This window comes from Mustela erminea, chromosome 15 (assembly GCF_009829155.1).
Source record: "Mustela erminea isolate mMusErm1 chromosome 15, mMusErm1.Pri, whole genome shotgun sequence".
Lineage (NCBI taxonomy): Eukaryota > Metazoa > Chordata > Mammalia > Carnivora > Mustelidae > Mustela > Mustela erminea.
This window is the reverse complement of record NC_045628.1, coordinates 60,481,834-60,497,552: the sequence shown is the minus strand read 5'-3', so window position 1 is coordinate 60,497,552 and position 15,719 is coordinate 60,481,834. Positions and strand designations below refer to the sequence as shown.

Sequence of the window (15,719 nt, the reverse complement as noted above, 5' to 3'; positions counted from 1 at the left end):
CTGCAGAGCAGAGAGCCCAATGTGGGGCTCGATCCCAGGACCCTGGGATCATGACCCGAGCCGAAGGCAGTCCCCAACCCACTGAGCCACCCAGGCACCCAGAAGATTTTCTTGACAAAGAAGATTGTGTAAGAGGTGTGCCATCAAGTGTTAGCTAGTCCAGCTGAATGAAGTGGCACTGAACTGGCTGATCCACACCTGGCCAAATTGAGACTCACAGAAGAGCACCCTGGAGGAAAAGGGAGCAAACAAAAGATGATGTTCTAATTTTCCATTTACTGAGAGATTACTTTTTTTAAATTTTATTTTTTTGACATAGAGAGAATACATGCACGGGCAGCGGCAGGCAGAGGGAGAAGCAGGGTCCTGGCTGAGCAGAGAGCCTGATGTGGGGCTCAATCCCAGGACACTGGGTTCATGATCTGAGCCAAAGGCAGATGCTTAACAACTGAGCACCCAAGATGTTACCTTTAAAATGAAATTCTGAAGCTCCCAATTGTAATTAGAATTGTTCTCCTAGACCCACTCTACCTTAAAGCTTACACTAACTGTATTTCATTAGGGTAGTGTTTTTCTTTTTTAAGACTTCATTTATTTATTTGAGACAGAGAGCAAGAGAGAGAGGATGAGCAGATGGAGAAGGAGAGGCAGTCCACCCCCCAAGCAGAGAGTCTGATCCTGGGATCATGACCTGAACCGAAGGCAGATGCTTAAGCCACCCAGGCACCGCTCATTAGGTTCTTGACGGATACTTTTTGCAAGCATAGTCCTGTCTTAGCATGAACACTAAGAGGGGTCTCCCTCCTCGCTGGGTAAAAACTGGGTAGAATCCAGTTTCTTCCTTAAAGTATTACCTGTAAATTGAGTTATTTTGCCCAGTAGTTTAAAGTGCTCTAAAATAATCTTGTTTGGAACAAGTAATTTTGCTACTTTTAGATAACAATTACACAGAGCTTTTGAAGTTGGAAAAAAAAAAAAGTTAAAAAATCACCTAGCACTAGTCCACAGGCCAATTTTAGGTTGAGAGTCTATGATTTGTCTGAGGGAAAGTTAATGCAATAAATAACACTAATACTAATAATAGATCAGTCTTTCAAGTACAGCAATGTTAACCAATTAGGTTTCCTTTGTCCCAGAGGTAAATGAGGTCGCCAATTCCAGCTATATAGAGTTGCTCACTTTTCCTAAATAAATAATAGTTTCATGCCTTCCTACCTTTGAACACACTGTTCTCTCTTCTGGAAGGCCTTTCTCTCCCTTCCATCGAGCTACTACATGTCCTCCAAATTCATTTTCCCAGGAAGTTTTTTTCCTGGCCTTCTAACAGTGGTCCTTCCTCTGCGTTCACCTGGCATATTTTTCATGCTGTACTGGAATAATGAAACAAACTCCATATTCCTTGAGATCAGCAACCACATCTTATCCAACCTTTTATCCTTAAAGATGTTCCAAGTATAGCATCTAGCACATGATAAGCAGTGAGAGCTCAGGAAATATTTGACGACTCAAATCCCAAACCTTAATATTTTTCTCAAATAGGTTTTACAGAAGCTCTTTTGATCAGTAGCGTAAAGAAACTGACTTCAGTTTTTGTGTGTGGGTTTTTTTTTTTTTTTTAACAAAGTAAGCTCAAAGAATTTTTAGTAAATCCACTGACTGTTACAACCTTGGTGGTACCGCTTTATTCAGTGGCTACGGAGGGTTTACTATATTTACCTTCACTCAGGGGATTTAGAGGGCACTGTATTAAGCCCAGAAGTCCTGTTTCAAAGACTTCATAATCTAAGGAAGAAGACAGCAATAGACAATTCACCTCTTATACAAAAGGTACAGTACATTTCTAGGCAGTATGAGACTTATGTATCAGAATACATAGTTGCCAGGAAATCGGGAAGAAGTTACTGCAGACACTGTCTGAATGAATTTCAATTGCTGAAGCTATTGAAACAGGGAGGAGGATGCAGAGAAGGAAGACAAGAGTAGGTGGTATTTGATCTGGATTTTGAAAGATGAGTAGGAGACTGATGAGTACCTAGGGCTGTTGTTAAAAATAACCGGAACCCCACAATAGTTAAAGCAGTAAAACAGATGTTATTCAGGAAATATTGGCAATAGGAGAAAAGAGACTTCAGTATACAACTGGGCTTGATCGCACTATTATAATAGTTTCTGAATAAAACCTGTTATAATGCTTTAAGTGACTCTGATTTTATTTAAGTGGGAAGGGGTAGTGACTGCAGAGAGTGGTGGAGGAATGAATGACTGCAAAGGTGAGTAAAGCAATTTAGGGAAACAGTAATCCAGTGAAAGCTGAGTAGTCAAGGAAATCGGGAATTCTGTGGAGCCAGAGCCTAGAGCACAGCTGAGCGAGTGCCGGGAGATGCGAAAAAGCAGCCTTCTTCTAATGGATTAACTTAGAAATGTTTTTCTGTTCATTCGGGGGAGTTCAAGTGGGAAAGGTAAGTTTGAACAACATTGCTTAGAAAGTTATGCCGGTGAGTTTGGACTTTATCCTGCGGCCTATGGAGCCAACTGGAGTTTTCAAAAAGGCTGTACATACAGTACTTTATAAAGATGACTCCGGTCTCAACAGAGGACACGCTGCAGCAGCATCAAGCAACCCCGGCCTCAGTTTACAATTTATAGTAAGAAAAGGGTTGGGTCATTTGCCGTCTTAGGTCCCTTACGACCCGGGGGCATGCTTCCGCGGTAGGTCAGCCTTCCTTGCCTCCCCTGGGCCCTCTGCCTGCCTCCCTCCGTCCCTCCTCCAGATCCCGGGGCACTTGCCGCGCTCCCTCCCCTCCGGCCTAGCGCAGCTGCTCTCGGACGGGTAGGAAAGGGCGGGGGGAGACATCTCTGGAGTTAAACGAGCCTCTCCTCCGAAACCCTTCGTCCCCAGCAGCACCACCTGGGGAGCGCAGAGGGAGCGCGGCGCGCCACCGGGCGGGGAGAGCAGTCTGCAGTCGCTTTTCCGTCCCGGGTCGCTCGGGGAGGCTGGCCGGCCGAACCCACGGCTCCACCAGCCATCGGGGAGAGCGGCGGGAACCAGCCCCTCGAGCGTCCACGGCTCCCTGAGACAAGAGCCTGCGAGTCTCGGCGGTCACCGAGCTCCACCGCGACTCTCCTCAGAGACCCCCGCCCTAGAGCCCAGAAACACCGGCCCGCGGCCCCCGCCTGTCAGGAGGCTAAGCCCGGGGCCGCCCGGCGCGCGGCGTCGACGTCACGTGAGGCCGCCCGGCCACGTGACCCGGCGGCCCGGCCCCTGGCGCCCGCCCCCCGCTCCTCCCCTTCGCCCGGCGTCCCGGCCGCTGCTCGCAGGCGACTCTCCGGCCCGCGGAGCTTCGGAGCTTCCCGCGGCTGGGCCCGGCGGGACGGCGTGAGACTGCGGCTTGGCGTCCCAGGTAGCCGGTGAGGCACGGGCCCGAGCTCGCAGGGGCCGCTTCCGCCCCTGCCCCTCTGCTTGCTTCCCTTCCCGACGGGCCGGGCTGGCGCGTCCCGTCCTGCCCGCTCCCTCCCTCTGGCTGCGGGCCTCGGCCCCCCGGGCCCCCGGGTCCCCGAGCCCCCGAGCCCCCGAGCCCCCGGGCCCCCGGCCCCCCGGCGGCGGGTCCGCGGGGCGCTGTGTCCTGGCCGCTGTCTGCGCCGCCAGGCGAGGCACCGTTGGCATCTCTGCTGGCGTTTTTTCCGAGGAGGAGAGAAAGGGTGGGGGGAGGCTGGCGAAAGTTTTCCCGGCTCCCTTTTTTGAGCTGTTTGGACGCGGCTTTGCTTCCAGCTGAAGCCTCTTACCGCTCTCGGTGCTGTTTTGCTGAGAAAAGACCTCCCCTCCGACTCTCCTCCCCATCCTCACTCGGCCCTTCCCGAGATCGTTCCATCTCCTCCTCCACCTCCGGAGGGTAGTGGTGTCACAAACCGTGCTCTCCACCGTTTCCCTTTCTCCCACAACACGGTTTCCGCAAAGGGGCATGCACTTAGGGACCTTTATCCAGGAGTGCGGCGAGCTGAGGGGAGTATTTCTCTTGTCCCGCCTCGGGTGTGCTACCTACTCTATTTTATAGGAGATGACCATCGAGGCATGCTCTCCTCTTTCATAAGTGGCTTTTTGTGTATATTTGTTTGCATGCGAGACATTCCGATGTCATCTTTGCAGCTGGGAATTACAGTTTTATAAAGCAATATTATAAAACTGCTTAAAAACCAGATTCAAAGTCTTATCTGGCTTTGGCCTGGAGACAGAAAGATTTTCAGACTGTTATGCATTGTGGGATAGTAACATCTAAACACTGAGTGTATCATGCTGAAGGGAGTGGAAAAATGAGCTCACCCCGAGGGCAGTTTATAATGTGCTTTAAACTTTACAATGTATCCATTTGAACTGAGCACAAAGTGAATTTCACCTCTTTAAAGTGCTTTCAGGGTGGAGTAGGTAACTGTGCATTTCCATTCCGTTAATATAGCAGTTAAACTGTGAGATGGATATGTTTTAATCCGTTGTGGGAATACCAGTCTATTTATTAAGTACTTCTGGACAGGTCCTGTTTCTTCTTCCCTCTAGAAGAAGAGGAAGGATATTAATCATTAAGGAGATTTCTTCTACAGTGATTTTTTATGGGTGTGATCGAAATGATCAAATTCTGGGAACTTCAGAAAGCAACCAGCCTTAAAAAGCTATCAAGTTTGCAGCTTAAAAGTATTATTTTAAATTTTTTAAAAATAAAGTATGCCTATATGTTCTAGCAAGACTTTTGGCTTCATTTTATTAATCAGTTCCAGCTGGGAAGTCTGAGACAGTGTCTATCTCAAAGTCAGTGTGGGGAAGACAAAACTGAAAGGAAATCAAAGACCATTATTATTATTCTGTTTTTTTCTCTGTGTACTACATTAAACAGTAATTCATGCATCATAGATAAGGTGTGGACGCTCAAGGATTCTAGAGTCCAGCCAAGATTTTCTGTGGTTTTAAACCCCCCCTAAAAATGTTATATATTGTGTACATGTTGAGGAATGCACAGAAGGCATATGATGAATGTTGTTTGAGTTTAACCAGAATAGATTTCATAGAGGAGTTCAGTTAATCAAGTGATTAATCAAGTGATTATCTAAGTCAGTTATGTGTTGACCCACAGCATGGACTTAATGTTTTAAAATTTCCAAGTACAGTAAGTCCACAATATAGACTTTTTTTCTTTTTCTCTAATCTTGCCAGGAAACAATGAAAGAAAATTTAGAAACCACAGAAGCATAAAAAAGAATGTACATCACCTGTAATTATGTCATCTGAAGATAACAGCATTTAATATTTTGGGACATACATCCTTTTCACTATACAAATTTGCTGGGTTGCTGTGTTCAGATGGTGAGATTTCAGGTCAAAAGAGATAATGTGATATCCAAATCTAGCTTATACTTGAGTCTAGGAGAGCCAATAGCAAAAGTTTAAGTATTGAAGAACTTAGGCAGATCTTTTTAGATAATTTTGAGTTTAGATGGAGTTTGAGTATCAAGAGTTGAAATAGCTGGGGATATCTCTATTTTTTTTTTTTAGTGTTAGATTTTAATAAATGAGATCACACTCATGCATACCTAACAAATCGTAAAGTGTGAAAGGACTTGAGGAGATAATGAATTTCACTTGGGAAAGACTATACTCAGGCCATTCCCAAAAGTTGGTATCTATACTTCCCACAACTCCAGAAAAGAAGATTCCGTGGCTTTCCTGAGATTAGCATTCCACAGGGGCAAGAGTATGTTTGCTGAGATGTCCTTTTAAATGCTTAAGAAGTTTTAGTTTTGGAGATGGAACAAGTCTGTCCAGTTCTAGTACTTTAATCATGAACCCAAATAGTATGGTGGAAACATCTAGTAACATTGTTAACAGCTGTGGTGAAGTGTTTCCAGGATCACTGCCAACAGTTCCTCCCCCTATGCTTGACTGCTGTACCTTCCATCAAAGAGATGGAGTGTCTGGCTGCTCCATGTAAATCTAGGAGGAGGAGAGACCACCCGCAGTGGCCCAGCCATGTGCGTGAGGCCCATTTCAGCCTTACTTAAGCTCCCTTTGCCTCCCTTATGAATACTCCTTCATGAGTAACCTCAACTGAGTTACTCAAAGCACAGAATTCAAAGAAATAACAAACAGCTCTCCTTTTAAGCCACTGAGTTTTGGGATTATATGTTAGTCAGCAAAACATGATTGAGACAACAGCACAGCACCTTGTGTCATAAAATCTTTGGTGTAAATCTGGTTCACATATAAGTCAGTCCCAAGATACGATCTGTGAGCACAAAATTGAGGTCAGCATATGCAGTAGTGTGCCTTAGTGAGAAGTCTCTAAATTATTCAGTCTTTATATCCTTATTCTGTAAGGATGTACCTACTGAATTAGTTTCATTGAATGGTGTGACAGTATCTTGTACTGGTTGCATCAAAAATCAGTTAACTTTTTTTTTTTTTAGATTTTATTTATTTATTTGACAGAGAAAGAGAGATCACAAGTAGGCAGAGAGTCAGGCAGAGAGAGAGGAGGAAGCAGGCTCCCTGCTGAGCACAGAGCCCGATGCGGGACTCGATCTCAGGACCCCGAGATCATGACCTTAGCCGAAGGCAGTGGCTTAATCCCCTGAGCCACCCAGGCGTCCCCAAAATCAGTTAACATGTTTTAAAGGAATTACCCATTATTGAGCTGATGGATATGTGGTGTTTTCTTGCAGTTTGCCAGTTGATGAATTTAGTACGATGATTGTAGTTGTAAATACATACGGTACAGATGTAAGATCTGCAGTGAACAGATGTTTGTGAGGTGCTTTGTTCTCAAGGGTCAAGAAGAGTGAATCTTATGCAAACTGTCATTTCAAATGTGTCTATTACGGGACTTTCAACAAGCAGATGATCTTATTGTTCAAGAGCACTTGTCTCATTATGTTTAAATGAGCAACTTCCCATTCCAAGTCTGCTTAGATCAGTTTAAGAAAAACAGACACTTCACTGGAGAAGAAAAGCTCATAGGAGATCAGATGGGTACTTCTACAGACTTAAGGTTTCCAACTTCCACTGTGCTCTGTCTTAGCACCTCTGTAGGTTCCTCTATTCAGTCCTCTTTCCTCCAGGGAGAAAAAGTTGACCTCAGAAGAGAATGGCCCCAAATGCACATCAAATCCACAGTGAGATACTTCACACCCACTAAGATGGTTATAATAAAAAAGACAATAATAAGTGTTGACGAGGATGTGGGGAAGTTGGAACCCTCATGAACTGCTGGTGGAAGTGAAAAATGTAGAGGGAGGGGTAGAGAAAGAGAAGAGAAAAGAAATAGCTTCCAACTTCTGGTCCCCCGACCTTGAAACTCACTTCCATCCATATCTATCCTTTTCTTTTCTTGTGTTTTCACAGAAAATTCTACCCCCTTCTACAACTTGTCTTGTACCTGTGCTTCAGATTCCACTTCTTGTTACTTTCTCAGAAACCTTATTTAGTGGTTATGTCGTGTCCTTATCTTTCTCTCTACTGGCTCCTTCCCATGAACATTTAAACATTTTTCAGTCTCTGGGGGCACCTGGTTGGCTCAGTCCGAAGGGCATGTGGCTCTTGATTTCAGGATTGTGAGTTCAAGCCCCACATTGAGTGTAGAAATTACTTGAAAACAAAGTTGTTAAAACAAATATTTTTAGATCTCTAGTATGTTTAAAACAGAGATCATCCAAAATAAGTCCTTCAGCACCAGCCCATTTTACATTTACTGCCTATTTCTCTTTTCCCTCACAGTCAAACTTAGCGAACAGTTTCTTTATATTCGTTATTTCCTTTCCTTACCTTTCGCATGCTCCTCAACCTGATGCAGTTTGGCCCTGTCCAACCACAGCTCCACTGAAACTCTTCTTGTGGAAGTTGTGAATGATTCTTGTTAAACCAGTGGACCTTTGTCCTTACCTTGTTTGGTCTCAGCAGCTTTAGAGCTTGACACTACCTCCTTTGTGTGATACTCATGTCCCTAGGCTTCCATGACACTGTTTTCTGCTGGTTTTCTCCCTACTCTGCCTATTCCTTCACAGTCTCTTCTGCAGGGGTATTCCTTGTCTCTGGGCTGCTGGACTTTCTTAGAGTTCTTTCCAAGATCCTGCTCTCTCCTTACTCCATACGCTTTTCCCTGGGTGATCTCATGCCGAATTTCCAGATCTCCAATCCAGATCTTTCTTGATCTTCAGATTTGTAAAACTACCTATTGGACATATCCACTCTGATTTCCCATAGGTAGCTAAACTTAACATGTCCAGGGGAGAATTCCTCATCTCCCTTCTGAAACTGGCTGTATTCTCTGTCCTAGTGAGTGGCACTACTGTACTCAATTACTTCCGCTGAGCAGCTGGGTATAACCCTTGGTTCTCACTTTCCCTTATTCAGGTCCTTTCCTCCCAGTCAGTCTGTTACAGAATCCTCTTGAGTCTGTCTCCTGTCCAGGTTGCTCCATTTCCATTTCCTTGGTACGGGATGTTTTCTTTCCTGCCTTACTGCAGCCACCTTAGGCTCCCCCTGAGTTCTTTTCCTTCATCCCCATCTGCTCTCTACGTTCAGCCAAAGTAATCTTGAACAGACCTACATCTGCTCACTTCCCTGCTTAAGGTCTTTCAGTGATTAAATGTTGTTCTTAGGATAAAGGCTAAGCTTTTTGGCTAGTGCCATGCTAAATTTCTTTCAGTTCTTCCCATCTGACATATACATATTCACTGTTCCCTTCCTGGCTTTTCACAGGTAGTTGACACTTCCCTATTCTGGTGTTCCCATGTCATTCACACCTCCCCATCAGAGCTGTGGCCCTCTGGTGAACATCTGTTTATGTGCCTAGACCCCTCTGACCCCATGTAAGTTCTGCTAGGGGTCCAGGAGGGGGTTGCAGTGTTGGCTTTGTGTCCTTTTTACCTAATGGACATCCAGTAAACATTTATTGAATGAATACAGTATGAGTCTGCCTGTCTACTGCTGGAATTTTAATTTGGCTTTAGGCCATGGCAGGGTATGGTTGATTATTTATTTTTATTTTTTAAAGTTTTGTTTTGTTTTTTGTTTGTTTGTTTGTTTGTTTGTTTTTGTGAGAGGAAGTGAGAGAAAGAGAGCATGAGCAGGGTGAGGGGCAGAGGGAGAAGCAGGCTCTCCGCTGAGCAGGGAGCCTGATGTGGGGCTCAGTCCCTGGACTCTGAGATCATGACCTCGCCAAAGGCAGACACTTAACCTACTGAGCTATCCAGGTGCCCTGGTTGATCTCTAACATGGCAGAGACTAGTAGATGAAATCACATTACAGCTTTTCACATAGGAAAGGTTCATGATACCATCAATGGATTTGAGCTTGGATCCCTCTATTCCAGCCTTGAACACTAACAGAAAAATAAAATCAGGTATTACTATGTTCTATCCATTTCTTCAGACTTTTGACCCATCTATTTTTACTTGATCTGTTTTACACAGCTTTGTCTGTTTGGTGCAATGAAGAACAAAACTGTAGAAATTATTTCAAGTCATGAAATTTTCTTTTCTGGTTTCCTTTTAAAAATAGAAATGTATCATGAAAGCAATGCTTCTATAAGATTACAGTCAGCTTTACAACCCTGGATATCTTTAAAAAAATTTTTTTTTCTGCTAATACTATTGCCACTTGGGTTGTTTGCTTTTCTAACCTGAGCACTTGGCCTCAGTTGAATTATTTCTTCACTTACAATGAGCTGTCACATTCCCTATGTCCTAGAATTGCCTAAAGCTTCTGTGCAATGAAATGAGAGTAGCCCCTGCATGATGGGGATAAAGAATTGCTTCTAGAGGCCATAATTGTAAATTGTGTTTCAAGTAAAGTAACTTACTGGCAATTGGGAAGGGACAGATGTCCTTTCCAATGAGTAATACATTTGAACAAAAGTGATGAGGCAGAGTGCTCAGGAATTCTAAAACATCAGTCTGTTTTAAATGAAGGTAGGAGGATTGCCTTGTCACCTGTTCATCTGCATCTTTGTGAAGGATGGCATAAACTCTTTTGGAGATTGTGGCGTTCTGGAGCCCTTTGTCTTTGTGGAATTTGTCAAATATTCAGGACATTCCCCTTCATTCTTCTAGTAAGGTAGGCTTGCAGAAAAGAGAAGTGGATGACAGCTATTGCAGCAGCCCCAGCAGTAAAGTATCAGTATCTCAATAAATTTCTGAAACTTTGTTTCTTTGCAGTACTTATACCATAGAACTGGTGCAGTAGTTTTAAAGTGTATTTTTATTTAGGGGCACCTGGGTGACTCAGGGTCCTGGCCTCCAGCCCCTTATCGGGCTCCATGCCCAATGGGGAGTCCGCTCCTTTTTCTCCCTCTGCCCCTTCCCCTGGCTTGTGTGCGCAAGCTCTTGCTCGCGCGCTCTCTCTCTCTCAAATAAATGAATTAAATCCTTTTAAAAAAAAGTAAGTATTTTTCTTTATAAAGTTTTGAGGCTGAGCCTGTCTTAGAGGCGTGTCTGGACCTTGGAAATACATTTGGTGTCTAAGTCAGAGATGTAGCATCTGTTCAGTCTTAAAAAGCTCGTCAGAGTAGGTATAGAAGAAATCAATGAGAGTAACATTTGGCTCTTCTGTAACTTCAGAGGTTTCTTGAATTTATTTTGCTGTAGCACAGATGTAGGACATGACAAGCCATGAAGTTGCACCTGCCCAAATTTACCTAAAACCGTAGAACTCTTCTATTTGGCAGTTTTACTAGAATTGAAAAACAGAACTCAAAAATAGAGAAAGTTGGCTACACACTTAAATCTTTTGTGCTCAAACAGGAACTTCCATTGGTGAAAAAGGAAGAAAGCTATGAAAAACACTCTTTCCTGCAGGAAACTGGCTGATCTTCACTAAGGAAATGCTTACATTTGATCATCTGTTAGGCTACTAAGAAGTTGATTTCTGGGACTTCATGTAGTGGTTTTCTAGAATATATCATTTTCACATAGTTTTGACAGTTGTGCAAGTAATTTTTTTCCACTTATACATTGACACGTATCACACGGACCGTATGTTTGTGTGTGGTATTCCATTGTTTGGGTTGTTATTCTGCTCGTGTTCTAGGTTCCCACTTGCCAGGATCCTCTTGTTAGACTGTCATCCCCAGAGCCAGGGACCACGAATGTATTGCTCTTTATGATTTCCTCCTGGTATGTGGGGTCATTGTCAGAAGAAGAGTTGATATATGCTGTTATTTTGTTCATATTATCGGAAAGTAGTGCTTTTTTTGGTGAGGCTTCTTAGACTTTATCAATAGCTCATTAACTATAAATAAATTCCTTTTGTAAGGCAGCTTAGCAGCTTAAGCTGGTAACAAATAATTACCCATCCACTTTATGAAAATGGAAAAAACTTCTATTAGAGATTTTCAGTATACATGTAAGTGCTTTAATTTAAATAAATTATTTTGCAATTAAAAAAAACTTTCCATATTTGACATAGCTGTTTCAAAGGCTGTATCTTGTATGCTAAAGAGCACACAGGCACCTTTCCAACGGATTGATTCAGCATTCAGTCTTTTATGTTTACTGTGGGACTATCAGCTTCTTTGATAAGGAACGATACAAGCTTGCTTCATGACCCAAGAATGACCACAGAAAAGGAGTCAGGATCTTGGTGCTAACCAGTTCCGCAGGGCTGTTCACACTCTTCTGACCTCTTTTCCTTAGCAAGCTTTCAGGCCAGCGGAAGACAGGTTCTGAGGTGTACTTTCCCATCAATGGCATCCGTCTCCTTTGTCGCCACATAATGTGCTGGTTAGAATGAAGGTTGAGATTTGTGTGGAAGCCCCAGGCTTGTAAGTTATAATTCTAATTTCTACTATTATTGAGAGCATTATTTTATCAAAACTTTTCCTGGAATAGATTCTCTATTTCCTGTTGTTTTTAAAAAATTTTGTAAGTGTAGGGGCGCCTGGGTGTCTCAGTGGGTTAAGCCACTGCCTTCGGCTCAGGTCATGATCTCGGGGTCCTGGGATCGAGTCCCGCGTCGGGCTCTCTGCTCAGCAGGGAGCCTGCTTCCCTCTCTCTCTCTCTGCCTGCCTCTCCATCTACTTGTGATCACTCTCTGTCAAATAAATAAATAAAATCTTAAAAAAAAATAAAAATTTTGTAAGTGTATTCAAATATATTTTTTGCTAGATCAGTAAAGCAAACCTGTAACAGTTACTTGGTTTCTAGGGGAAGGGAAAATAAATCTACTCTTAGAGGGATCAAAAGATTGGTTGCTACATTACTCCTTTAGTCTTCCAGTTCCAAATGTAGATTTCTAAAATTGGAAGGTCTGTGTTTGTCCTCTTGTCTAAATTTGCTTTCAGAGTGTAAAATAAAAATAACCTTTTCTTCTCCATGCCATGAGCTTTCTGAGGGACAGTGCTTGTCACTAGGAAAAGCCATCCAGGGAATGGGATTTGGATCCAGAGTACCAGGGGACACAGAAAAAGTCTGTGGGAATATGGGATATATTTTTGAGTGTCAAAGAAAATATGGAGATCCAAATGGGTTGGGATATTATCCTCTGAGGCATTAAAATTCTTTTCTTTTTTTTTTTTTTTTTAAAGATTTTATTTATTTATTTGACAGAGAGAGATCACAAGCAGGCAGAGAGGCAGGCAGAGAGAGAGGAGGAAGCAGGCTCGCCGCTGAGCAGAGAGCCCGATGCGGGGCTCGATCCCAGGACCCTGGGATCATGACCTGAGCCGAAGGCAGCGGCTTAACCCACTGAGCCACCCAGGCGCCCCTAAAACTCTTTTCTATCGTCTGCCTTCATTTCTCATTTCTGTTCTTCTACTCTTGCTTTATTTTCATACGGCAAAAAACCAAGAAATCATTGATTCACCTATTAATGCACAGTGAGTGATAATGGAGGGTGAACATATCAATGCTTTTTATGAGAGAGTACTTCCTAAATAATGGGCAGAAAAAATGTTGCAAAAAGAAAAATATTATCGTACTGAAGTACTTCAGAGGTGACTGTTTAATATAATGGACTAATTGAAACTCATTTCTATGATTATCAGTCAAGCCCTAGAAAGACTGGTCGTCATAACAAATAGTTGGTTTAGTTTGAACTGCTATATATGCTGGAAAGTTCTAAGAAGGCTGTATATCTTTTATAAATGTTCTGTTCAGGATTTCTTTAATCTGAACTTGCCTTCCCAAGACAGAATTAATGAATTATGATTGTACTTTTTCAAAAATGTTTTTTAGGACTGAAACTTAATTTTAAAATATATATCTTTGGGGCACCTGGGTGGCTCAGTCATGGAATGTCTGCCTTGGGCTCAGGTCATGATCTCAGATCCTGGGATTGAGCCCATCATCAGGCTCCCTGCTCTGCTTCTCCCCTCCCACTCCCTCTGCTTGTATTCCCTCTTTCACTCTCTCTCTCCCTCTCTCTCTCTGTGTCAAATAAATAAATAAAATCTATAAAAAAATAAAAATTTATATCTTTGAGTTTATTAATGCAGGTTTGATGTAAACAGGGGATCATAATTTTATTTAAGGTTTATTTATTTGAGAAAGAGTATGCATATGTGTGGGGGAGGGGCAGGGGGAGAGGAAGAGACTCCCTAGTGGACTCCTCCCCGCTGAGGAGGAGGAGTGCAGAGCCACCCTGAGATCATGACCTGAGCCAAATCCAAGAGTTGGTCTCTCAACCGACTGAGCTACCCAGGTGCTCCCATAATTTGATTTTTACAAATTGTGACAAAATATACATAACATAAAAACTGTTTTAACTGTTGGTAGGTATACAGTTTACTGACATTAAGAACATTCACATTACTAGGCAGTTGTTACCACTGCCTGTTTCCATAGAACTTTCTCATCCTCCCAAACTGTCACTCTGTATTCATTAAACCAGTAACTCCCCATTCTCATATCTGCCCAGTCGCTGGCAACTATCATTCTTTCTCTGTACGTTTGACTAGGCTAGGCACCTCCTGTAAGTGGAGTCATACAATTGTGTGCTTTTGTGTCTGGCTTGTTTCACTTAACCTAATGTTCTCAAGGTTCATCCCCATTCTGCTATGTCTCAGTCATTTCTTTTTTAAGTTCGAATACTGTTCCATTGTATGTAGATACCATATTTTGTTTACCCGTGCATCTATTTGTAGATATTTGAGTTTTCCACCTTTTGGCTATTGTGAATAACATTGCCCTGGTCATTGGTGTACCGCTGTCTGTTCAAGTCCCTGCTTTCAATTCTTTTGTGTTTATACTAGAAATAGAATTGCTAGATCGTACGGTAATTCTTTAATTTATTTTTTTAAGATTTTATTTATTGGACAGAGAGAGACAGCGAGATCACAAACACAAGCAGAGGGGTGGGAGAGGGAGAAGCAGACTTCCCTCCGAGCAGGGAGCCCGATTCGAGGCTCAATCCCAGGACCCTGGAATCATGACCCGAGCGAGCTAAGATGCTCAACGACTGAACCCCCCAGGAGCTTCTGTCTTTAATTTTTTGAGGAACTGACATAATGTTTTCTACATTGGTTGTAACATTTTACATTCCTACTTTCTACATTTAATTTTATATTAATAACTCATTTTACAGATTTGATTGAAACACTCTGCCATCCTAGGCTGTAAATTTAAGGCAAGAATCTCTCTTTAAACTTTAGCAATTTAGGGGATGTATGTAATTCAAATAACTAAGCTTTTATTTTCATTTAAAATATTTGCTTATCTTTTGGCCATAAAGTGTTTGTTACAGAAATGTGGAATATATTTGAACAGTACAAAGAAAGTATCACCTCTTAATCTCACTAGAGAAATACATTTGGTGTGTATGTGTCCTTTATCTGTATGTATTATGTTTTTTAAAATTTTAATCACATAGCTCATACTGTTTTCTAACATAGCTAAGCCCTACAGGTGCACTTGGTGTTTTGCAGGGTGTTTTGTTTTGTTTCTAACATAGGAATAAGCTCATAGTTTAGTATTCGCATCTCCCTTGATATATTTCATTTGAGGGATGTTTCATAGTACTATGGAAGGAAAAGCATTGGGTTACCTTCCTTAAAAATCACTGGGCGCCTGGGTGGCTCAGTGGGTTAAGCCGCTGCCTTCGGCTCCGGTCATGATCTCAGGGTCCTGGGATCGAGTCCTGCGTCGGGCTCTCTGCTCAGCGGGGAGCCTGCTTCCCTCTCTCTCTCTCTGCCTGCCTCTCCATCTACTTGTGATTTCTCTCTGTCAAATAAATAAATAAAATCTTTAAAAAAAAAAAATCACTGCTGAATACTTTCCAAAGTATGTGTCCATCCAGGATGGCCCAGGTTGAGCAGGCCATGGGAAGATTCTTTCCTATTAGTAGTGGCTCCTGATAGAATATTACTGTTTGAAGCATGATGACTTAAATGAAATGATGTTGAACCATGTTTATATACCTTTCAGTGTAGTCCGTACAGTTAGAACAAATTTGGGAATACTTCAGGCAAAGTTGGTAGATGTCATGAGACATTTGAGCTGTCCTAATACTGTTCTTCCTGTGACTGATCCTTGTACTTCTGACTCGTTGTTGGGCACAGTGAGTCTTGGGCCTGCTATAGATTTCATAGCAGATTAAATGCCAGTTAATTTCTAGTGATTCCAACTGCTTTAGCCTTTTGGATTTGTAGTATACATACTTTGTAATTTTGTGGTAGAGGGTCAAACATATGAAGTTGATAGAATGATAGTTAGCTTAGTATGCTTTTCTTAATATTAGTTAGCAA

General features: G+C 42.6%; 1 protein-coding gene across 7 annotated transcripts in view; it reads left to right on the top strand.

The window, feature by feature from the left end:
- The first annotated feature begins 3,267 nt into the window (after positions 1 to 3,267).
- Positions 3,268 to 15,719, top strand: part of RCBTB1 (RCC1 and BTB domain containing protein 1) — a 52,539-nt gene continuing 40,087 nt past the window's right edge. For 5 of the 7 annotated variants that reach the window (XR_004279149.1, XM_032314859.1, XM_032314862.1 and 2 more), the window contains exon 1: positions 3,268 to 3,401. The gene's annotated coding sequence lies outside the window, so the exon portion shown is untranslated. Of the gene's footprint in view, positions 3,409 to 15,719 lie in introns of all 7 variants that reach the window. The other 2 variants (XM_032314860.1, XM_032314858.1) reach the window with 1 other exon arrangement.